The sequence below is a fragment of the Acanthochromis polyacanthus genome, chromosome 7 (assembly GCF_021347895.1).
Source record: "Acanthochromis polyacanthus isolate Apoly-LR-REF ecotype Palm Island chromosome 7, KAUST_Apoly_ChrSc, whole genome shotgun sequence".
NCBI lineage: Eukaryota > Metazoa > Chordata > Actinopteri > Pomacentridae > Acanthochromis > Acanthochromis polyacanthus.
In genome coordinates, this window is record NC_067119.1 from 18381568 (window position 1) to 18406707 (window position 25140).

At 35.3% G+C, this 25140-nt stretch overlaps 1 protein-coding gene across 1 annotated transcript in view; it reads left to right on the top strand.

The window, feature by feature from the left end:
* Positions 1-25140, top strand: part of bmpr1ba (bone morphogenetic protein receptor, type IBa) — a 99330-nt gene that overhangs the window by 48455 nt on the left and 25735 nt on the right. The gene's annotated exons all lie outside the window — the stretch shown is intronic.

The window sequence follows — 25140 nt, forward strand, 5'->3', positions numbered from 1 at the left end:
GATAGTTTTACACTCATTTTCATCTTATTATTTGTATGGTTTTAGAGAGACCAGCACAGAAGTTTTTCTTTTCTTTTTTTCTATCTGTGATTCAAGACAAGTTGTTTCAAGAACATTATTGTAGAGCACTGATACATTACCACCAATCTCTTGAAGCTATGTAAGCCTTTCTACTGATTATACCGAAACAGCAAAAAAAAAGGCGTTGGAAGAATATATTTATTTGAGTTTATTTGATTTATTTATATTTAAGTCCATTGATTACCTTTGTGTAATTCACTGATCTTTCAAAGTGCATCTGTTCTAACATTCATATTACATACCTGCAGCTACAGTATATTTGCTGCTCACTTCAAAAAGACAGAGATGCATCATAGACTTACACTGTTACTGTTAGCCGCATCAGCCGCTTTGTCTGTGACCATGTTTGGTATCTGGAGTGTGATTTGTGAGGTGTTAGAGAGAGAATGTGTCAGATTTAATAGTCTGTTATGTTTAGTGCCATGATGTGTGTCATTAAGGATCGGCTCTCTGCTTCTGTTGTTTGTGCACAGGTCTAACAATAGTAAAGGGGTCTGTAGATTGTAATTGATTGAAAAAAGTCAGTATTGATAGAATGTAGAAAATGCACTGTTAAGGCTTGGACAGTGTTTCTTATGAGTGATGGTGTCTGTGCGTGTTTTTCCTCTCTCTCTTTATTGTTGGTCTATTTAAAGTCATTGGAGATTATTTCAGCTGGGAGCCCTGAAGCTAAGCCAGCAGAGACTCATACCTCATGTGCTATGTGCTGAGGTCGTCCTGCGACCTCTGGCTGCTTGTCGTCCTCGCTTTTCTCGTCCATCTTTCCTGTCATTGTCACTGGTTGAGTCGGCTTTCCTTTAGAGTTCCTGCTGAGCTACCCCCTTCTTTTCATTCACTCCCCTACACTTGCAAATGCTGTTCTATAATTGCTTACTAGTACCTAGAAGCTGTGTTGAATGCTGTGAACACACGAGCCTTTGTACTGAGTACACAAGGACACAAACTTACAAAGTGTCTGAATGTTTTAGATTCATGGTAACACTGACTGCTCTGCCCAAGAAGCCACACAACAGCTGCTAGTGAAGAAGATGTACTGTATGCTCAATCTGACACAAAGTTGGACCCCTACCAAGATTTGTTATTTGTGTAGTACTCTAAGCATGTCATTCATGTGCCATTTCTTTAATAATAAGCTCATATTACACCAGGGAAAGCATGTTTATTTATTATTGTTTTTCTATATTTATTTTATTTACTTAAAATTCCTCATTTGTATTGCTTAAAGTTAGCCATAGATAAAATATATTTGCAATATTTTGAATTAACATCCAGTGTTGTGATTTAAAGTTTCAGTGCTAATACTAGTATGACATTGGTTCACAACCTGGAAGTCAGTAAAACCGATTCCCTGTCCCTGATATGGTTGGAATGCTGAGAACAATCTGTGTTTTTTTGGGGCATTAATCCTATTTACCTAAATTTGTACCAGCGCAGTGTTAACTTGCCTAGACTAAAAGATACAAATGACAGTTTATTCTTATGGGAATGTTTTGCATGTCTCCGGATAAGTGCCTCCCTCAAATCCCTTGCATGTAAATTTAGAAAAATTTCCATGTAGTGCATTGTGTTTTTTCTGCTTGAGTGCTTTAGTTTCTCTAATGACTGGCTTAGCATCAGGTAAATGCTCAATCTGATCTGAGTCCCATTTCTCACCTACGATGTTAGTTGATCCTTACAGTTGAACCAGGTGCGTTCCACACAAGCAGAATCATTCTTTTCCAAAAATGTATTCAAATTTCGTTTCACCTGAGGCCTGTTATGGTTTGGCACATAGATGATTGATTTGACCAGCAACAGGGTCGTTCATTGGTTGGCACACAGATGAATGATTGTTCTTGCAGCAGATTCAGCTGTGACTCACCAGTCAAATGTTTGTTTATTGAAAAAAAATGTATGAAAGAAATAAGGAACAGATCTTTTTTTTTTTTATCACAGACTTTCTTTTTCTGTATCTGCCTCTTTCTTCTTGTATTCTCCCTGTTTCTTCCCACTGTCTCTCTAAAACAACTTGGTAGCTACTTGGTGGACTGAATGGAAGTCTAGACTTGATCAGCTAGTATTTCTTGGTGCGGTAGCCACAGGTGAACCGGAGTCATTACAGGTTTTAGACAGTCAGTAGGCAGCTACTGTGCTGTCTGTATGAAGGTCACAGTTTGCCCCAAAGCTTTTCTAGTCAGTTGTCTCTGCAGCACACGAGCACGGGACATTGTATTCATTATTCTAGAAAGAGAAAGCAGAGCAAAGGGAATTAACATACTTATGCACACTTTATAAATCTCTCTCTCACACACACACACGCAGATCTTCAGTGACCTTCCACCTCCCCCAGACTGCGGCCTTCAGTGTGAGTTCTGGGAAGTGAAGAACAAGCGTGATAGCTTACATTTCATTGTCCTTGGTGGAAATAAGCACCACTGTATCAGTTTTCACAGTCAAAGCTCTGCCAGTTGCTTTGCTTTTGTCACTGCTCGCTAATGAGACTGTTGCTCACAGCAGAATGTTAGGTTTCGTTTTAACCTAATCAAAACACCTTACCTGTTTGTTTAATAATCCAGTCACACACAAGTTCTCAGACTATTTAGAATTCGCCATTCAAGTTGCATTTGATATTTTTCATAAAGTGAGTGGAAAAATCTGAATGCAGCGTCTGTGTGTGTCACTGAAAACCTGCTTCATGATTTCATTTTTTTTTAGTTATTTTCTTCACAAAATGAAAGCTTTGCTTAAAACGGTGTTCCTGTAGTGTAAAAGACACCTATTGTTTCCTCCTTTCGCTGAATAGAATCATCTGATGTTAGTAAATCAATAGTTTGTACAGGTGAGAGACAAGATGAAAGAGACTGCATGATCTACAGCCATGGCCATAAGTTTGGACACAAGTACCATGACGCTTGTGAATCTTAGAAAATACCACAAAATTGTCACTTACCAGTCATAGCCATCAACCAAAATGAAATACAGATATTTCCAGTGCATAAATTTGATGTTTGACAGCAAATATTGACATTGGAATATTAACTGCAAATTGTTGCACAAATTTTGTCATTGACTGACGAAAGTTTTCCATATACTATTTGCTGTCAAACATCAAATTTATGCACTGGAAATATCTGTATTTCATTTTGGTTGATGGCTATGACTGGTATTTATATTGTAAGTGACAATTTTGTGGTATTTTCTAAGATTCACAAGCGTCATGGTACTTGTGTCCAAACTTATGGCCATGGCTGTATTATTTGCATATATTACCACGAACAATGAAATTGATGCCTCTGCATGTCAGAAGTTTCAGTTTGGTCTGTTCAGCCACAAAAAACTTATAGAATTTATAGTGGTACTCAACGCTCAGGAAGTCACTGACAAAGCTATTAACCTTGTGAAAAGCTGACTAAGAAATTTCTGAATAAAAAGCTGCTTTTAAAAAAAGAATAACAGTACACATGAGAGCTGAGTTGCTGTACCAAACTGCTACGGTAAGTTGTGCTTTCTGTTCTTCACTCTCAGACCTTTAAAGCTCTCTGGCAGGATGAGTTCAATTCGCTTGCTGGAAACTGATACCTCATTAGAACTACTGATGTGCTGGCTGTTATGTTGAAACAGAGAGGTAAGGTGTTGCTGCCTGTAGCTGAGAGCACACTGTTGTTGCCCCGATGTGAACTAACACCTTAGATTTAGTCTTTTTCTTTGCTCTGTGTGATACTGGAAATATTCTGGTTTTCACAAGGCAGGAACTACAAATCTTGGTTTGCTCTAGGTAGACACAGGATGGGATCCAAATGTCAAATACAGTGGCAGAAGTTGAGGATGTAAGGATTTTATGACAAACGACACAGACAAATGACACAGAGTCCCTATTATACTATGGTGACACTGACTTTTAGGTTTGAGAAAAACGTAGTCATCTTGAAATGACCTCTAAAAGGTGCTGTAAGGGGAAGTGTGGAGAGTTTGGGACTGAGGGGTATTACATCCTGTAATGGATACAGATCCAGTAACTTCTATCCCAGTCAGATTACCGGTCTGGCGCTGACTTCTTAAGACACAGCTGGAGCAGGGGAAGCTGTACATATGTGTGTGTGTGTGTGTGAGAGAGAGAGAGAGAGAGAGAGAGAGAGGTAGTGAGTGAGGAAGAGAGTTTTTTTTTAAATGCAGAGAATCAGCAGTGCTGCTATGTGAGTTTCAGCAAACCTGAATGATTTAAACAGAAAGTTACATTAATGGGCTGGAATGTGCATCGACAGGTTCTCTTATCCTCTAGCTACACTGATGTGCTGAGTTTGCAGTTTGTAGCTGCTGTGCAGTGGCTGAACTTGGCTTTTTTGTCATTTAAATGCTTTGTTTATACTGAAAATTCGATATTCGAAACAATTGAGCTGCTGTTTGTTGCTGTGTGATTATGCTGCTGTGCCGCTGTGGTTGTGTGAACTGAGAGCTCCCTGCACAGCTTGGTATAACACAATAAAGTGATGGACAGATAACAGGTGAGGTGGAGCAGAGCAGAGCTGGCTGTCATAGCCACAGTGCACTGGGACTACAGGGGCTTAGGGTTTTCCATGTACTTGAACTCCTTCTATAATGTCCTCCCCTCTACCCACCCTCAGCCTCTGGAAGTACTTTGTGAACTGTACGTAGCAGGGTAGAGAGAGAGTATTTGCTGTTTGTTTTGGGGCTCTGACGTGGTGTTCTGACTGAACAGACAGAGAAATTCCATGTAGATTTATGATCTGGAATTGCTAAATTTGAAGACATGGAGAGAAGAACAGATGGAAGAAGGGAGAGTGAAGGGATTCTTGTCAGAAATAGGAAGACTGACAAGAATAAATTGTATGTTATTACTGTATAAGAAGGGAGGTTTCCACAAAAGTTATTCAATTAGTCTTTAATAATGATAATAATAATAATAATAATAATAATAATAAACTTTATTTATAGAGCACTTTTCATGCACAAAATGCAGCCCAAAGTCCTTGAACAAAGTGATATAAAATATAACAGTTAAAAGAAAATCCTTCTTGTCTCTTGTTTTCTTTGTGAGATAGTTTTCGCCAGAATTCTTTTGTTCTGCAAAACACTTAACCTAGGACTAACTGAACTGTGTTTTTAATCTTGTTGTTTTCTTATGTGAAGTTTATAGTGAACTGCCTTGTTAACTCTTCTTCAGGGTCTTCAAGGTCTACAATATCTACAGTCTTTCAGGCCACGATTGCCTTTACTGGCTTATTAAAAGATGCTATCATGTTTTGTCTTGACACTCTCTGATCTGTGCTTTATTTCCCATGTCCTGTGCTACAAAATACCAAGGCATGTTTTTAGTTTGCACATTTAAAGGAAAGAGAAGCAAAAAAATGAAAGTGAACAAATAGGAGACAATGTGGCAGTGAAACACGATTAAACTTGGCCTGTAATTTAGAGTCATTTGTGGATATCTGGATGCACACTTTTAACCAAATGGCTTTGCAATAGAGACAATTATCACATGCTGCAATAGGCACCTAATGGGTGTCCAGATGGGAGTGGATTTTGAGTGTTCATGTGTGTGTTTAGGAGTCAAATCAGCTGTATGTTTGACCAGTGAGATAGCACAGAGGAGGCATGGAGCCACTGATGGGTGATATGTGACAGAGTTAATGGGAGGCTAATCACACAGAGGAGACAGTAGGACACAACTGTAAACACATGCACACTTACACCACTACAGTCGAATACACACTAATGTCCAGATTCCACACATTAACCACACATAAATAGGAAAAACATTAATAGCCCTGCATGACACACCTAAACACACAGATACTGTGCAGCCATGCAGGTTTTAAATGGATGGTAAGTGACTGTTTATGCCTGTGGAGATGACTGAGACACCACAGCCTTTCCTCTATGCACACAGAAAACCCCACACTCAAACTGCCTCCCCCACCCACACACACATACACACATGCACACGCATTCACACCCACACCCACACCCACACCCACAGACACACACACCCTTTCTGCAGGCAGGCAGTCAGCAAGACGCTTACCTACACGCAGATTTGCCTGTTCTCATTCTCAGCGTTGGATGTCTCCAATTCAAATTTTGGTAATTCATCCTACCGTCTACGCAGTCATTGTCAGTGGCCATTAGTTCTGCATGACAATGATTGTGTGTGTAAGTCTTAGTGTGATTATGTGTGGGGTTTGGCTAAGTGACAAAGAGTGTTTTGATTGTGTTTAGTGAGGACTAAATGTGTCCCAAGAGAGAAATTATAGTTTATTATCTCATTACATTCTCCTTATAAGTGGGTGTTTTCCTGTGTGTCTGTGTTCTGTGGAGTTTTTAGTTATTCTGTTATGTTATTTTCATGTTGTGTGTAAGATGTACAGTGTGACATGTCATTCACATGATATAACCACGGGCTGACTAAATGCCGACTAAATGCTGACTAAACTGTATTGCTGGTTGTTTTAGTGAGAGTGTAACCACAGATGGCAATAAAATGACAATAATAAAGTATGTTTTTTTCTGACATTCAAATAGAACTGATAGAGATAAGCATTTCTACTAGCTCAAATGGATGTGTGTGTGTTGTAGTGGTTTAATAGCTTGTTTCCACCAAAGTCCAGGACTGCAAACTGATGCAAATTGGTATGGAAAACAAAACGGGCTGGCACCATGAAAATTTAAATATAAGTCTTACGAGATCAAGCTCAAAGTCAAAGGCAAATTAACTCTACTTTCTCAGAGACTTTACCTCCTCTAGATAGCATAACATGATGGTAAAAAAATGTAATGGTTTGGGACCAACAGGGAGGCATCTTTTATGTAAGAATTAAAATCTTAAGCAACACATCGTGTCTTGATAATTTACTAAGGTCGAAAGAAGGAACAAACACCACAAAGTTATTGCATTTTTATTGAGTAGTCCAGTTGCTCATCAGCCTGCTGTCACATGTTATTCCAGAAATTACCTTGAATACTAAACAGCATCCCCTGGGTTACTCTGGTTGGTTTTGTTCTTTTGTCTTATTCTCTTTTTTATTTACATATGTGCAAAAGACACTACTTGAATATATCCATAAATAGTTGACAACATGAAGATGAACAGCTAAAAACCCTCAAAGACTTTGATCCAGGCAAGGTCTAATCCATGCTTTAATCCATGAAAAAAACTAAGAGATAAGATTGCACATTCTAGCAGACCTCCTTATAAAGAAATACACAAAATAGATCGGTAAAATCAACAGACATCTGCCTGGAAAACCAACGACTGAGATGAATTAATTTGATGTAGGCAGTTGATGATTCGTTGTATTAGTTTTCAAAGACGAAAAGTAGAAATGAGTTTAAAGAGATGAGTCCTCATCCAAACTAAATTACAGTGATGCATGGGAAAAACTTCAGAAATTAGATTCAAATTAGGCCACTATTCTCTTCAAAATAGCTCCCAACTATCCTGTTAAAGGGGAACTTCGTTTTTTTTTCAACCTGGGGTCTGTTTTCATGTGTCATTTCATACATGTGAGTGATGGAGAAATTAATTTTCGACATAGCTCCAGTTTTTAGCCAGGCAGGCAGCTTAGCAGCTCAGCTAGCGAAAAGTATGGGGCAACTTGCCCTCCCCCATCAAAGTCCGCCCTAACGTGCTTTTTTCCCCCACACTGACCGGCTCGGATAGTCTCAACGAGTGTCCCACAACATACCAGAGATGAGAAATGAACGAAAACCTCCACATTACCTGGTGATCGCTATTTGTTGTGGTCTGTATCCAAATCTTGGGACGCTGGAAAGCAAATCTCGTTCCGAAATCGCGTGATAGCTCGCGAAATTGCGTGATATCTCGCACCAAAACGCCGGTGTTGGCGCGAAATCTCCATGGTCCCTAAAAACTCTCTCTATTCTTAACGTGATCTTTCAGCAATGCCAGCGCATCCATTGTGCCACATTAGGCACGGCTGTCACCCGCTATTTATACGCTTGATCAGCGATTGGACTGATTGTCCCGTGCCTTTTCCAAATTAGTAATCAATCAGTGCCACTCGCCGCTCTATATCATTTGAAGATGGAAGTTTGATATATGAACATAGTTCTGCAAATACAGTCGTAGGCCGAATGACGCACTATAGGAACATCTACAACAATGAGGGTTTATGATTATCCGGCTCTACAAGTCTAATATGTGATGACAATAAAGGTTTGAGATCAATCTGGTTTCGATTCACCATTTCACCCTCCGGCCTCTGTCTCCAAAATGTGCTTAAGCAAGCATCAAAGTTGGTGCACCGGTGCGCACATTCTCACGCTAAGTTTGTTTTTAGAAATCACAACGTACACAGCGTACGCCACTTTCTATGCAAAGGTTGTGATTTACACCACTTTCTAGCCCTGTTTTGTGCGTAGGCAAGCATCACGCATCAAGGTTGGCGCACCGGTGCGCACATTCTCACGCAAAGTTTGTTTTTATAAATCACAACCTTTGCGTAGAAAGTGGCGTACGCCACTTTCTAGCCATGTTTTGTGCGTACGCAAGCTTTATAAATGAGGCCCCAGGTCTTTTGTGCGTAATTGTCTCCTTCAAATGAGACAGGACATCACAGTAGAACTTGGCGTTGACAGTCTGACCCCATGGGGCGAATTCACAGTCCACAATCCAGTAAAGAAGACAGTGAACTTTCATTCACTGTCATTTCTGAGTCTGAACTTTTTGACTGTGCCTCATGAATAAGAGAAAACCAGAGAATAGTATAAGAGTATTAAGCTCAATATTAATCAAATGCTGAATGCTCCCGAAAACACTTTTTGCTGTGGTAATCAGTTTTTTCAACATAGAGACTCATCAAATTGGTCACTCAGAAAAATGATAACAACCTAATGAAACTCTTATCTTTATCTCAGCCTTCATTGTATCCCAGCTCTTTGTGTGCATTCCATCTGAATAAAGTCAAACTTGTGGGCTGATTATTTGGAACCTGCAGTTTTCCCATTGAGCCACTAAGGCCAGACTCACATTTGACATTTCAATTTTAATTTCACTGTTGCCTCAAGAAATTAATCTACACTGACATTTGTTAGGACGACGGAAATGGACTATTCATGAACACTTTCTCACTACACTTAGAGACTCACTGCAGAAACGCTTTGAACACTCAAAAAACTTCCAGCCACTTGATAAATCCACTGCAGGTCTCAGTTGTTTTTCTGAAAACACTTGCAGTCATATTTAGTGTATTGTATCTCTTTGTCTTTCTTCATGTGTCTCTTAGACACATATGTACATACACACACACAAATGGTGACATCATATGATTTGGGTACAAACTCAAAGTATTGCATCTCTCAAAAATTCCAAGTATCCTTACAGTGCCAACATAGTATACTATGGCATTTTTTATGGACAAAATTCATGATGATTTTTTTTTCAAAGAAAACTGCTCTGTAGTGTTTTTCACGGCCTACTTTACATTATTTCATCATATGGCATGTTTTTACGACATGTTGAAAAAATCGCAATTTTTTTCAACATAGTATACTATAGCGTTTTTTTTGGACATAATTCATGATGATTTTTTTTCAAAGAAAGCTATTCTATAGTGTTTTTCACAGCCTACTTTACATTATTTCATCATATGTCACGTTTTTACGATGTTGAAAAAATCACATTCTCAACGTTTTTCAGTGACGTACCCTCTGTGTACTATTTTTTTTCATTCAAGTACCCCCCAATCAAGGCAAAGCATTTTTAGCTGACAAAAAGAGACAGACATAAAATACAGCACTAAGTCATCAGTTCCTGATATATAAAATTTTATGTCAATGCAAAAAAAATGCTAATTTGTAGTGATCCTTCTTCAACTACTTGGAGTAAAAGAACTAAAAACTTGTTGAAAAATAAATAATGCTGCAACTTTAAATAAAGATTTCTACACAGAAATAATCATAAACGTAAAGTGTCCTCTTACACACTTGGACAAAATTATTTCTACCCCTCGGTTAATGAAAGAAAAACCCACAATGGTCACAGAAATAATTTGAATCTGACAAAAGTAAAAAAAAAATTCTATGAAAATTAACCAGTGAAAATCAGACATTGCTTTTGAACCATGGTTCAACAGAATTTTAAAAAATAAACCCTTTTGTCTAAACTCTTCCATAAACTGGGTTTATGGTAATAAAATGGGGGTTTATGGTAATAAAATGGAATGGCCTACTTCATATGAAATTCAGTTTATGAACTTTCATTCGTATTTTGTTGAAGAATTATTAAATGAATATATTTTATAAAGGTTTTTTGAATTGTTGCTAGTTTTTAATGTTTTTTTTTTTTTTTTTTTTTTATCTCGTGTATCCCCTGGCATACCTTCAAGTACCCCCAGGGGTACTTGTACCCCCATTTGAGAACTGCTGGTTTAGGACATCGTCCAAAATATGACAAAAACGTCATAGTTTAGTATGTCGTCCAAAATACGACAAAAACGTCATAGTTTAGTTTGTCTTCTAAATTGTGAAAAAAATGTCATAGTTTAGTGTGTGGTCCAAAATGTCACTAAAATGTCATAGTTTACTATGTTGTCCCAGCCCGATCTCACGAGGATTCGTGAAACTGTCACGTAAATTTTTGTTTCGGTTTCGTGCGCACCAACACGATTTCGTCATGTTTTTCGTGCCGCTCACCACGAAATGCACACCAATGTATTTTAAACGGCGGACTTTTCGTGCCGCTCAGAACGTATTTCAAAAGAATGTGTGTATTATATTTTTAAAGTAAAACCGCGGCGAATCCAACGCTATATTTTGCATGACATCGTCCCTAAACATAACCCTTACCATAATCCTAACCATAACCTAACCATAAGCCGGTGGTACACTTACCAATTTGCATAGGAATTTCAAGAATGTCCGGCGGCCGGCGGCCGCAAACGCAATCACACAAGCAGTATACGCCGATGGACAGCTTAGATCGTCATGAATCTGCCTGTATAAACCTCTTTCAGATGTGATTACCACAGCGAAAAACATTTCGTGGTGAGCGGCACGAAAAACATGACGAAATCATGTTGGTGCGCACGAAACCGAAACTAAAACTTACGTGACAGTTTCACGAATCCCCGTGAGACCGGGTTGGTTGTCCACAATGTGGAAAAATCATCATAGTTTAGTATGTTGTCCACAATGTGGAAAAATCATCATAGTTTAGTATGTTGTCCAAAATGTGGAAAAAAATCATCATAGTTTAGTATGTTGTCCAAAATGTGGAAAAAAAAAATAATCATAGTTTAGTATGTCATCTAAATTGTATACAAAAACCTCATCGGTTAGTATGCCGTCCAACAAGTGGAAAAAGGTGCCCGGGTAGCTCAGCTGGTTGAGAGGGCAACTCATAAACATGACTGCATTATAGACAGGTTTGATTCCAGCTCATGGCCCTTTACTACAGGTGTTCCCTGCTTTCCTGTCTTCCTCTCTACTTACCTATTGAATAAAACCAACAAAAGGGCCCCAAAAAAATGACTTCAACAGAAATGTCATCTTTCGACTTTTCCCTTCAGGGGTCGCCACAGCGAATCAATTGCCTCCATCTAACCCTGTCTTCTGCATCCTCTTCTCTCACACCAACTACCTTCATGTCCTCTTTAACCACATCCATAAACTTCCTCTTTGGTCTTCCTCTAGGCCTCCTGCCTGGCAGTGGGAAACTCAGCATCCTTCTACCAATATATTCACTATCTCTCCTCTGGACATGTCCCAACCATCTCAGTCTGGCCTCTCTGACTTTATCTCCAAAGCCTCTAACATGTGCTGTCCCTCTGATGTACTAATTCCTGATACTATCCATCCTGGTCACTCCCAAAGAGAACCTCAGCATCATAGGATGTCATCCTAGATGTGGAAAAAACATCATAGTTTAGTATGTCGTCCAAAATGTGGAAAAAAAAAAATCATAGTTTAGTATGTCGTCTAAAATGTCATAGTTTCGTATGTCGTCCAAAATATAACCAAAATGTCACAGTTTAGTACATCGTCCAAAGTGTGGAAAAATATGTCATGTTTTAGTATGTCGTCCAAAATGAGGAAAATATCGTCATAGTTTAGTATGTTCGTCCAAAATGCGAAAAATCCATCATAGTTTAGTACGTCGTCCAAAATGTGGAAAAAATGTCATCATTTAATATGTTGTCAGAAATGTTACTAAAATGTCCTAGTTTAGTATGTCGTCCACAATGTGGAAATAATAAGTAATAGTTTAGTATGTTGTCCAACAAGTGGAACAAGGTGCCTGGGTAGCTCAGCTGGTTGAGAGAGCAACTCATAAACAGCTCTGCGTCAGAGACACAGGTTCAATTCCAGCTCCTGGTCCTTTACTGTAGGTCTTCCTCTGTACTTGCCTCTTAATTACAACCAACAACAGGGCCCAAAAAACAGCTTTAACAGGAACATCAGAGAATGCTGTCCTTAATGTGGAAAAAAATTCATTGTTTAGTATGTCATCCAAAATGTAGAAAAGAAACGTCATAGTTTAGTATGTCATCCAAGTGTAGAAAAGAAACGTCATAGTTTAGTATGTCATCCAAAGTGTAGAAAAGAAACGTCATAGTTTAGTATGTCATCCAAAGTGTAGAAAAGAAACGTCATAGTTTAGTATGTCATCCAAAGTGTAGAAAAGAAACGTCATAGTTTAGTATGTCATCCAAGTGTAGAAAAGAAACGTCATAGTTTAGTATGTCATCCAAAGTGTAGAAAAGAAACGTCATAGTTTAGTATGTCATCCAAGTGTAGAAAAAAAAACGTCATAGTTTAGTATGTCATCCAAGTGTAGAAAAGAAACGTCATAGTTTAGTATGTCATCCAAAGTGTAGAAAAGAAACGTCATAGTTTAGTATGTCATCCAAAGTGTAGAAAAGAAACGTCATAGTTTAGTATGTCATCCAAAGTGTAGAAAAGAAACGTCATAGTTTAGTATGTCATCCAAGTGTAGAAAAGAAACGTCATAGTTTAGTATGTCATCCAAAGTGTAGAAAAGAAACGTCATAGTTTAGTATGTCATCCAAGTGTAGAAAAAAAAACGTCATAGTTTAGTATGTCGTCCAAAATGTCACTAAAATGTCGTAGTTGAGAAAGTCCTCCAAAATATCACAGTAACGTCATAATTTAGTATGTCGTCCAAAATGTGGAAAAAATTTCATCATGTAGTTTAATAATAATAATAATAATAATGGTTACATTTATGTAGCGCTTTTCAAGACACCCAAAGCGCTTTACAATGAATCCATTATTATTCATTCGCTCACACATTCTCACTGTCGTCCAAAATGTGAAAAAATGTCATCATTTAATATGTCGTCCAAAATGTGAAAAAAACATAGTTGAGTATATCGTCCAAAATGTCACAAAAACATCATAGTTTAGTATGTCGTGCAACAAGTGGAAGAAAGTGCCCAGGTAGCTCAAATGGTTGAGAGGGTGGCTCATAAACAGGACTGTGTCAGAGACACAGGTTCAATTCCAATTTGTGGCCCTTTGCTGCAAGTGTTCCCTGCCTTCCTTTCTACTTACCTATTGAATAAAGCCACCAAAATGGCCCAAAAAACAACTTTAACAGAAATGTCATAGGATGTTGTCCAAAATGTGGAAAAAATGGAATTTAATATGTTGTCAAAATGTGGAAAAAATGTCATCATTTAATATGTCATTCGAAATGTGGAAAAAAAAATCATTTAGTTTGTCAGTTTAGTATATCATCCAAATTTTGCAAAAAAAAAAAATGTCATAGTGTGTCTTCTAAAATGCCACTAAAACGTAATAGTTTAGTATGTCGTCCAAAATGAGAAAAAACATCATAGTTTAGTATGTCGTCCAAAATGTGGAAAAAATGTCATCATTTAATATGTTGTCAGAAATGTTACTAAAATGTCCTAGTTTAGTATGTCGTCCACAATGTGGAAATAATAAGTCATAGTTTAGTATGTTGTCCAACAAGTGGAACAAGGCGCCTGGGTAGCTCAGCTGGTTGAGAGAGCAACTCATAAACAGCTCTGCGTCAGAGACACAGGTTCAATTCCAGCTCCTGGCCCTTTACTGTAGGTCTTCCTCTGTACTTGCCTCTTAATTACAACCAAGAACAGGGCCCAAAAAACAGCTTTAACAGGAACGTCAGAGGATGCTGTCCTTAATGTGGAAAAAAATTCGTAGTTTAGTATGTTGTCCAAGATGCAGAAAAAGTCATGGTTTAGTATTATGTCCATAATGTGGAAAAAATCATCGTAGTTTAGTATGTCATCCAAAATGTAGAAAAAAAACATCACAGTTTAGTATGTCATGCAAAGTGTAGAAAAAAACTCATATTTTAGTATGTCATCCAAGTGTAGAAAAAAAACGTCATAGTTTAGTATGTCATCCGAAGTGTAGAAAAAAAACGTCATAGTTTAGTATGTCATCCAAGTGTAGAAAAAAACGTCATAGTTTAGTATGTCATCCAAGTGTAGAAAAAAACGTGATAGTTTAGTATGTCGTCCAAAATGTCACTAAAATGTCGTAGTTGAGAAAGTCCTCCAAAATATCACAGTAACGTCATAATTTAGTATGTCATCCAAAATGTGGAAAAAATTTCATCATGTAGTTTAATAATAATAATAATAATGGTTACATTTATGTAGCGCTTTTCAAGACACCCAAAGCGCTTTACAATGAATCCATTATTATTCATTCGCTCACACATTCTCACTGTCGTCCAAAATGTGAAAAAATGTCATCATTTAATATGTCGTCCAAAATGTGAAAAAAACATAGTTGAGTATGTCGTCCAAAATGTCACAAAAACATCATAGTTTAGTATGTCGTGCAACAAGGGGAAGAAAGTGCCCAGATAGCTCAAATGGTTGAGAGGGTGGCTCATAAACAGGACTGTGTCAGAGACACAGGTTCAATTCCAATTTGTGGCCCTTTGCTGCAAGTGTTCCCTGCCTTCCTTTCTACTTACCTATTGAATAAAGCCACCAAAATGGCCCAAAAAACAACTTTAACAGAAATGTCATAGGATGTTGTCCAAAATGTGGGAAAAAAATGTAATTTAATATGTTGTCAAAATGTGGAAAAAATGTCATCATTTAATATGTCATTCGAAATGTGGAAAAAAAATCATTTAGTTTGTCAGTTTAGTATATCATCCAAATTTTGCAAAAAAAAAAAAAATGTCATAGTGTGTCTTCTAAAATGCCACTAAAACGTAATAGTTTAGTATGTCGTCCAAAATGTGGAAAAAATGTCATCATTTAATATGTTGTCAGAAATGTTACTAAAATGTCCTAGTTTAGTATGTCGTCCACAATGTGGAAATAATAAGTCATAGTTTAGTATGTTGTCCAACAAGTGGAACAAGGCGCCTGGGTAGCTCAGCCGGTTGAGAGAGCAACTCATAAACAGCTCTGTGTCAGAGACACAGGTTCAATTCCAGCTCCTGGCCCTTTACTGTAGATCTTCCTCTGTACTTGCCTCTTAATTACAACCAAGAACAGGGCCCAAAAAACAGCTTTAACAGGAACGTCAGAGGATGCTGTCCTTAATGTGGAAAAAATTCGTAGTTTAGTATGTTGTCCAAGATGCAGAAAAAGTCATGGTTTAGTATTATGTCCATAATGTGGAAAAAATCATCGTAGTTTAGTATGTCGTCCAAAATGTGGAAAAAAACATCATAGTTTAGTATGTCATCCAAAATGTAGAAAAAAAAACATCATAGTTTAGTATGTCATGCAAAGTGTAGAAAAAAAACTCATATTTTAGTATGTCATCCAAGTGTAGAAAAAAAACGTCATAGTTTAGTATGTCATCCGAAGTGTAGAAAAGAAACGTCATAGTTTAGCATGTCATCCAAGTGTAGAAAAAACGTCATAGTTTAGTATGTCATCCAAGTGTAGAAAAAAAAACGTCATAGTTTAGTATGTCGTCCAAAATGAGAAAAAACGTCATAGTTTAGTATGTCGTCCAAAATGAGAAAAAACGTCATAGTTTAGTATGTCATCCAAGTGTAGAAAAAAAAACGTCATAGTTTAGTATGTCGTCCAAAATGAGAAAAAACGTCATAGTTTAGTATGTCGTCCAAAATGTGAAAAAACGTCATAGATTAGTATGTCGTCCAAAATGAGAAAAAACGTCATTGTTTAGTATGTCGTCCAAAATGTGAAAAAACGTCATAGTTTAGCATGTCATCCAAAATTTGACAAAAAAGTCATAGTTTAGTCTGTTGTCCAAATTGTACAAAAAACATCATAGTTTAGTATTTCGTCTAAAATGTCACTTAAAATGTCATAGTAAACTATGACATTTTAAGTTTGTTTTAGTATGTCGTCCAAAATTACATTTAAACGTCACAGTTTATGTCATCCAAAATATTGCATAAACGTCATAATTGAGTATGTCGTCCAAAATGTGGAGAAAAACTACATGATTTAGTAGGTCATCCAAAATGTCACTTAAACATCACAGTTTCGTATGTCGTCCAAAATGTGAAAAAACGTCATTGTTTAGTATGTCGTCCAAAATGAGAAAAAACGTCATAGTTTAGCATGTCATCCAAAATTTGACAAAAAAGTCATAGTTTAGTCTGTTGTCCAAATTGTAGAAAAAACATCATAGTTTAGTATTTCATCTAAAATGTCACTTAAAATGTCATAGTTTAGTATGTCGTCCAAAATGAGAAAAAATGTCATAGTTTAGTATGTCGTCCAAAATGAGAAAAAACGTCATTGTTTAATATGTCGTCCAAAATGAGAAAAAACGTCATAGTTTAGCATGTCGTCCAAAATGAGAAAAAACGTCATAGTTTAGCATGTCATCCAAAATTTGACAAAAAAGTCATAGTTTAGTCTGTTGTCCAAATTGTACAAAAAACATCATAGTTTAGTATTTCATCTAAAATGTCACTTAAAATGTCATAGTTTAGTATGTCGTCCAAAATGAGAAAAAATGTCATAGTTTAGTATGTCGTCCAAAATGAGAAAAAACGTCATAGTTTAGTATGTCATCCAAGTGTAGAAAAAAAAAACGTCATAGTTTAGTATGTCGTCCAAAATGAGAAAAAACGTCATAGTTTAGTATGTCGTCCAAAATGTGAAAAAACGTCATAGATTAGTATGTCGTCCAAAATGAGAAAAAACGTCATTGTTTAGTATGTCGTCCAAAATGAGAAAAAACGTCATAGTTTAGCATGTCATCCAAAATTTGACAAAAAAGTCATAGTTTAGTCTGTTGTCCAAATTGTACAAAAAACATCATAGTTTAGTATTTCGTCTAAAATGTCACTTAAAATGTCATAGTAAACTATGACATTTTAAGTTTGTTTTAGTATGTCGTCCAAAATTACATTTAAACGTCACAGTTTATGTCATCCAAAATATTGCATAAACGTCATAATTGAGTATGTCGTCCAAAATGTGAAAAAACGTCATAGTTTAGTATGTCGTCCAAAATGAGAAAAAACGTCATAGTTTAGTATGTCGTCCAAAATGTGAAAAAACGTCATTGTTTAGTATGTCATCCAAAATGTGAAAAAACGTCATAGATTAGTATGTCGTCCAAAATGAGAAAAAACGTCATTGTTTAGTATGTCGTCCAAAATGAGAAAAAACGTCATAGTTTAGCATGTCATCCAAAATTTGACAAAAAAGTCATAGTTTAGTCTGTTGTCCAAATTGTACAAAAAACATCATAGTTTAGTATTTCGTCTAAAATGTCACTTAAAATGTCATAGTAAACTATGACATTTTAAGTTTGTTTTAGTATGTCGTCCAAAATTACATTTAAACGTCACAGTTTATGTCATCCAAAATATTGCATAAACGTCATAATTGAGTATGTCGTCCAAAATGTGGAGAAAAACTACATGATTTAGTTGGTCATCCAAAATGTCACTTAAACATCACAGTTTCGTATGTCGTCCAAAATGTGAAAAAACGTCATTGTTTAGTATGTCGTCCAAAATGAGAAAAAACGTCATAGTTTAGCATGTCATCCAAAATTTGACAAAAAAGTCATAGTTTAGTCTGTTGTCCAAATTGTAGAAAAAACATCATAGTTTAGTATTTCATCTAAAATGTCACTTAAAATGTCATAGTTTAGTATGTCGTCCAAAATGAGAAAAAATGTCATAGTTTAGTATGTCGTCCAAAATGTGAAAAAACGTCATAGTTTAGTATGTCGTCCAAAATGAGAAAAAACGTCATTGTTTAGTATGTCGTCCAAAATGAGAAAAAACGTCATAGTTTAGCATGTCGTCCAAAATGAGAAAAAACGTCATAGTTTAGCATGTCATCCAAAATTTGACAAAAAAGTCATAGTTTAGTCTGTTGTCCAAATTGTACAAAAAACATCATAGTTTAGTATTTCATCTAAAATGTCACTTAAAATGTCATAGTTTAGTATGTCGTCCAAAATGAGAAAAAATGTCATAGTTTAGTATGTCGTCCAAAATGTGAAAAAACGTCATAGTTTAGTATGTTGTCCAAAATGAGAAAAAACGTCATAGTTTAGTATGTCGTCCAAAATGTGAAAAAACGTCATAGATTAGTATGTCGTCCAAAATGAGAAAAAACGTCATTGTTTAGTATGTCGTCCAAAATGTGAAAAAACGTCATAGTTTAGTATGTCGTCCAAAATGAGAAAAAACGTCATAGTTTAGTATGTCGTCCAAAATGAGAAAAAACGTCATAGTTTAGTATGTCGTCCAAAATGTGAAAAAACGTCATTGTTTAGTATGTCATCCAAAATTTGACAAAAAAGTCATAGTTTAGTCTGTTGTCCAAATTGTAGAAAAAACATCATAGTTTAGTATTTCATCTAAAATGTCACTTAAAATGTCATAGTTTAGTATGTCGTCCAAAATGAGAAAAAATGTCATAGTTTAGTATGTCGTCCAAAATGTGAAAAAACGTCATAGTTTAGTATGTCGTCCAAAATGAGAATAAACGTCATAGTTTAGTATGTCGTCCAAAATGTGGAAAAACGTCATAGATTAGTATGTCGTCCAAAATGAGAAAAAACGTCATTGTTTAGTATGTCGTCCAAAATGAGAAAAAACGTCATAGTTTAGCATGTCATCCAAAATTTGACAAAAAAGTCATAGTTTAGTCTGTTGTCCAAATTGTACAAAAAACATCATAGTTTAGTATTTCGTCTAAAATGTCACTTAAAATGTCATAGTAAACTATGACATTTTAAGTTTGTTTTAGTATGTCGTCCAAAATTACATTTAAACGTCACAGTTTATGTCATCCAAAATATTGCATAAACGTCATAATTGAGTATGTCGTCCAAAATGTGGAGAAAAACTACATGATTTAGTAGGTCATCCAAAATGTCACTTAAACATCACAGTTTCGTATGTCGTCCAAAATGTGAAAAAACGTCATTGTTTAGTATGTCGTCCAAAATGAGAAAAAACGTCATAGTTTAGCATGTCATCCAAAATTTGACAAAAAAGTCATAGTTTAGTCTGTTGTCCAAATTGTAGAAAAAACATCATAGTTTAGTATTTCATCTAAAATGTCACTTAAAATGTCATAGTTTAGTATGTCGTCCAAAATGAGAAAAAATGTCATAGTTTAGTATGTCGTCCAAAATGAGAAAAAACGTCATTGTTTAGTATGTCGTCCAAAATGAGAAAAAACGTCATAGTTTAGCATGTCGTCCAAAATGAGAAAAACGTCATAGTTTAGCATGTCATCCAAAATTTGACAAAAAAGTCATAGTTTAGTCTGTTGTCCAAATTGTACAAAAAACATCATAGTTTAGTATTTCATCTAAAATGTCACTTAAAATGTCATAGTTTAGTATGTCGTCCAAGTGTAGAAAAAAAACGTGATAGTTTAGTATGTCGTCCAAAATGTCACTAAAATGTCGTAGTTGAGAAAGTCCTCCAAAATATCACAGTAACGTCATAATTTAGTATGTCATCCAAAATGTGGAAAAAATTTCATCATGTAGTTTAATAATAATAATAATAATGGTTACATTTATGTAGCGCTTTTCAAGACACCCAAAGCGCTTTACAATGAATCCATTATTATTCATTCGCTCACACATTCTCACTGTCGTCCAAAATGTGAAAAAATGTCATCATTTAATATGTCGTCCAAAATGTGAAAAAAAACATAGTTGAGTATGTCGTCCAAAATGTCACAAAAACATCATAGTTTAGTATGTCGTGCAACAAGTGGAAGAAAGTGCCCAGATAGCTCAAATGGTTGAGAGGGTGGCTCATAAACAGGACTGTGTCAGAGACACAGGTTCAATTCCAATTTGTGGCCCTTTGCTGCAAGTGTTCCCTGCCTTCCTTTCTACTTACCTATTGAATAAAGCCACCAAAATGGCCCAAAAAACAACTTTAACAGAAATGTCATAGGATGTTGTCCAAAATGTGGGAAAAAAATGTAATTTAATATGTTGTCAAAATGTGGAAAAAATGTCATCATTTAATATGTCATTCGAAATGTGGAAAAAAAAATCATTTAGTTTGTCAGTTTAGTATATCATCCAAATTTTGCAAAAAAAAAAAAAATGTCATAGTGTGTCTTCTAAAATGCCACTAAAACGTAATAGTTTAGTATGTCGTCCAAAATGAGAAAAAACATCATAGTTTAGTATGTCGTCCAAAATGTGGAAAAAATGTCATCATTTAATATGTTGTCAGAAATGTTACTAAAATGTCCTAGTTTAGTATGTCGTCCACAATGTGGAAATAATAAGTCATAGTTTAGTATGTTGTCCAACAAGTGGAACAAGGCGCCTGGGTAGCTCAGCCGGTTGAGAGAGCAACTCATAAACAGCTCTGTGTCAGAGACACAGGTTCAATTCCAGCTCCTGGCCCTTTACTGTAGATCTTCCTCTGTACTTGCCTCTTAATTACAACCAAGAACAGGGCCCAAAAAACAGCTTTAACAGGAACGTCAGAGGATGCTGTCCTTAATGTGGAAAAAAATTCGTAGTTTAGTATGTTGTCCAAGATGCAGAAAAAGTCATGGTTTAGTATTATGTCCATAATGTGGAAAAAATCATCGTAGTTTAGTATGTCGTCCAAAATGTGGAAAAAAACATCATAGTTTAGTATGTCATCCAAAATGTAGAAAAAAAACATCATAGTTTAGTATGTCATGCAAAGTGTAGAAAAAAAACTCATATTTTAGTATGTCATCCAAGTGTAGAAAAAAAACGTCATAGTTTAGTATGTCATCCGAAGTGTAGAAAAGAAACGTCATAGTTTAGCATGTCATCCAAGTGTAGAAAAAACGTCATAGTTTAGTATGTCATCCAAGTGTAGAAAAAAAAAACGTCATAGTTTAGTATGTCGTCCAAAATGAGAAAAAACGTCATAGTTTAGTATGTCGTCCAAAATGAGAAAAAACGTCATAGTTTAGTATGTCATCCAAGTGTAGAAAAAAAAACGTCATAGTTTAGTATGTCGTCCAAAATGAGAAAAAACGTCATAGTTTAGTATGTCGTCCAAAATGTGAAAAAACGTCATAGATTAGTATGTCGTCCAAAATGAGAAAAAACGTCATTGTTTAGTATGTCGTCCAAAATGTGAAAAAACGTCATAGTTTAGCATGTCATCCAAAATTTGACAAAAAAGTCATAGTTTAGTCTGTTGTCCAAATTGTACAAAAAACATCATAGTTTAGTATTTCGTCTAAAATGTCACTTAAAATGTCATAGTAAACTATGACATTTTAAGTTTGTTTTAGTATGTCGTCCAAAATTACATTTAAACGTCACAGTTTATGTCATCCAAAATATTGCATAAACGTCATAATTGAGTATGTCGTCCAAAATGTGGAGAAAAACTACATGATTTAGTAGGTCATCCAAAATGTCACTTAAACATCACAGTTTCGTATGTCGTCCAAAATGTGAAAAAACGTCATTGTTTAGTATGTCGTCCAAAATGAGAAAAAACGTCATAGTTTAGCATGTCATCCAAAATTTGACAAAAAAGTCATAGTTTAGTCTGTTGTCCAAATTGTAGAAAAAACATCATAGTTTAGTATTTCATCTAAAATGTCACTTAAAATGTCATAGTTTAGTATGTCGTCCAAAATGAGAAAAAATGTCATAGTTTAGTATGTCGTCCAAAATGAGAAAAAACGTCATTGTTTAGTATGTCGTCCAAAATGAGAAAAAACGTCATAGTTTAGCATGTCGTCCAAAATGAGAAAAAACGTCATAGTTTAGCATGTCATCCAAAATTTGACAAAAAAGTCATAGTTTAGTCTGTTGTCCAAATTGTACAAAAAACATCATAGTTTAGTATTTCATCTAAAATGTCACTTAAAATGTCATAGTTTAGTATGTCGTCCAAAATGAGAAAAAATGTCATAGTTTAGTATGTCGTCCAAAATGAGAAAAAACGTCATAGTTTAGTATGTCATCCAAGTGTAGAAAAAAAAACGTCATAGTTTAGTATGTCGTCCAAAATGAGAAAAAACGTCATAGTTTAGTATGTCGTCCAAAATGTGAAAAAACGTCATAGATTAGTATGTCGTCCAAAATGAGAAAAAACGTCATTGTTTAGTATGTCGTCCAAAATGAGAAAAAACGTCATAGTTTAGCATGTCATCCAAAATTTGACAAAAAAGTCATAGTTTAGTCTGTTGTCCAAATTGTACAAAAAACATCATAGTTTAGTATTTCGTCTAAAATGTCACTTAAAATGTCATAGTAAACTATGACATTTTAAGTTTGTTTTAGTATGTCGTCCAAAATTACATTTAAACGTCACAGTTTATGTCATCCAAAATATTGCATAAACGTCATAATTGAGTATGTCGTCCAAAATGTGGAGAAAAACTACATGATTTAGTAGGTCATCCAAAATGTCACTTAAACATCACAGTTTCGTATGTCGTCCAAAATGTGAAAAAACGTCATTGTTTAGTATGTCGTCCAAAATGAGAAAAAACGTCATAGTTTAGCATGTCATCCAAAATTTGACAAAAAAGTCATAGTTTAGTCTGTTGTCCAAATTGTAGAAAAAACATCATAGTTTAGTATTTCATCTAAAATGTCACTTAAAATGTCATAGTTTAGTATGTCGTCCAAAATGAGAAAAAATGTCATAGTTTAGTATGTCGTCCAAAATGAGAAAAAACGTCATTGTTTAGTATGTCGTCCAAAATGAGAAAAACGTCATAGTTTAGCATGTCGTCCAAAATGAGAAAAAACGTCATAGTTTAGCATGTCATCCAAAATTTGACAAAAAAGTCATAGTTTAGTCTGTTGTCCAAATTGTACAAAAAACATCATAGTTTAGTATTTCATCTAAAATGTCACTTAAAATGTCATAGTTTAGTATGTCGTCCAAAATGAGAAAAAATGTCATAGTTTAGTATGTCGTCCAAAATGTGAAAAAACGTCATAGTTTAGTATGTCGTCCAAAATGAGAAAAAACGTCATAGTTTAGTATGTCGTCCAAAATGTGAAAAAACGTCATTGTTTAGTATGTCATCCAAAATGTGAAAAAACGTCATAGATTAGTATGTCGTCCAAAATGAGAAAAAACGTCATTGTTTAGTATGTCGTCCAAAATGAGAAAAAACGTCATAGTTTAGCATGTCATCCAAAATTTGACAAAAAAGTCATAGTTTAGTCTGTTGTCCAAATTGTACAAAAAACATCATAGTTTAGTATTTCGTCTAAAATGTCACTTAAAATGTCATAGTAAACTATGACATTTTAAGTTTGTTTTAGTATGTCGTCCAAAATTACATTTAAACGTCACAGTTTATGTCATCCAAAATATTGCATAAACGTCATAATTGAGTATGTCGTCCAAAATGTGGAGAAAAACTACATGATTTAGTAGGTCATCCAAAATGTCACTTAAACATCACAGTTTCGTATGTCGTCCAAAATGTGAAAAAACGTCATTGTTTAGTATGTCGTCCAAAATGAGAAAAAACGTCATAGTTTAGCATGTCATCCAAAATTTGACAAAAAAGTCATAGTTTAGTCTGTTGTCCAAATTGTAGAAAAAACATCATAGTTTAGTATTTCATCTAAAATGTCACTTAAAATGTCATAGTTTAGTATGTCGTCCAAAATGAGAAAAAATGTCATAGTTTAGTATGTCGTCCAAAATGTGAAAAAACGTCATAGTTTAGTATGTCGTCCAAAATGAGAAAAAACGTCATTGTTTAGTATGTCGTCCAAAATGAGAAAAAACGTCATAGTTTAGCATGTCGTCCAAAATGAGAAAAAACGTCATAGTTTAGCATGTCATCCAAAATTTGACAAAAAAGTCATAGTTTAGTCTGTTGTCCAAATTGTACAAAAAACATCATAGTTTAGTATTTCATCTAAAATGTCACTTAAAATGTCATAGTTTAGTATGTCGTCCAAAATGAGAAAAAATGTCATAGTTTAGTATGTCGTCCAAAATGAGAAAAAACGTCATAGTTTAGTATGTCATCCAAGTGTAGAAAAAAAAACGTCATAGTTTAGTATGTCGTCCAAAATGAGAAAAAACGTCATAGTTTAGTATGTCGTCCAAAATGTGAAAAAACGTCATAGATTAGTATGTCGTCCAAAATGAGAAAAAACGTCATTGTTTAGTATGTCGTCCAAAATGAGAAAAAACGTCATAGTTTAGCATGTCATCCAAAATTTGACAAAAAAGTCATAGTTTAGTCTGTTGTCCAAATTGTACAAAAAACATCATAGTTTAGTATTTCGTCTAAAATGTCACTTAAAATGTCATAGTAAACTATGACATTTTAAGTTTGTTTTAGTATGTCGTCCAAAATTACATTTAAACGTCACAGTTTATGTCATCCAAAATATTGCATAAACGTCATAATTGAGTATGTCGTCCAAAATGTGGAGAAAAACTACATGATTTAGTAGGTCATCCAAAATGTCACTTAAACATCACAGTTTCGTATGTCGTCCAAAATGTGAAAAAACGTCATTGTTTAGTATGTCGTCCAAAATGAGAAAAAACGTCATAGTTTAGCATGTCATCCAAAATTTGACAAAAAAGTCATAGTTTAGTCTGTTGTCCAAATTGTAGAAAAAACATCATAGTTTAGTATTTCATCT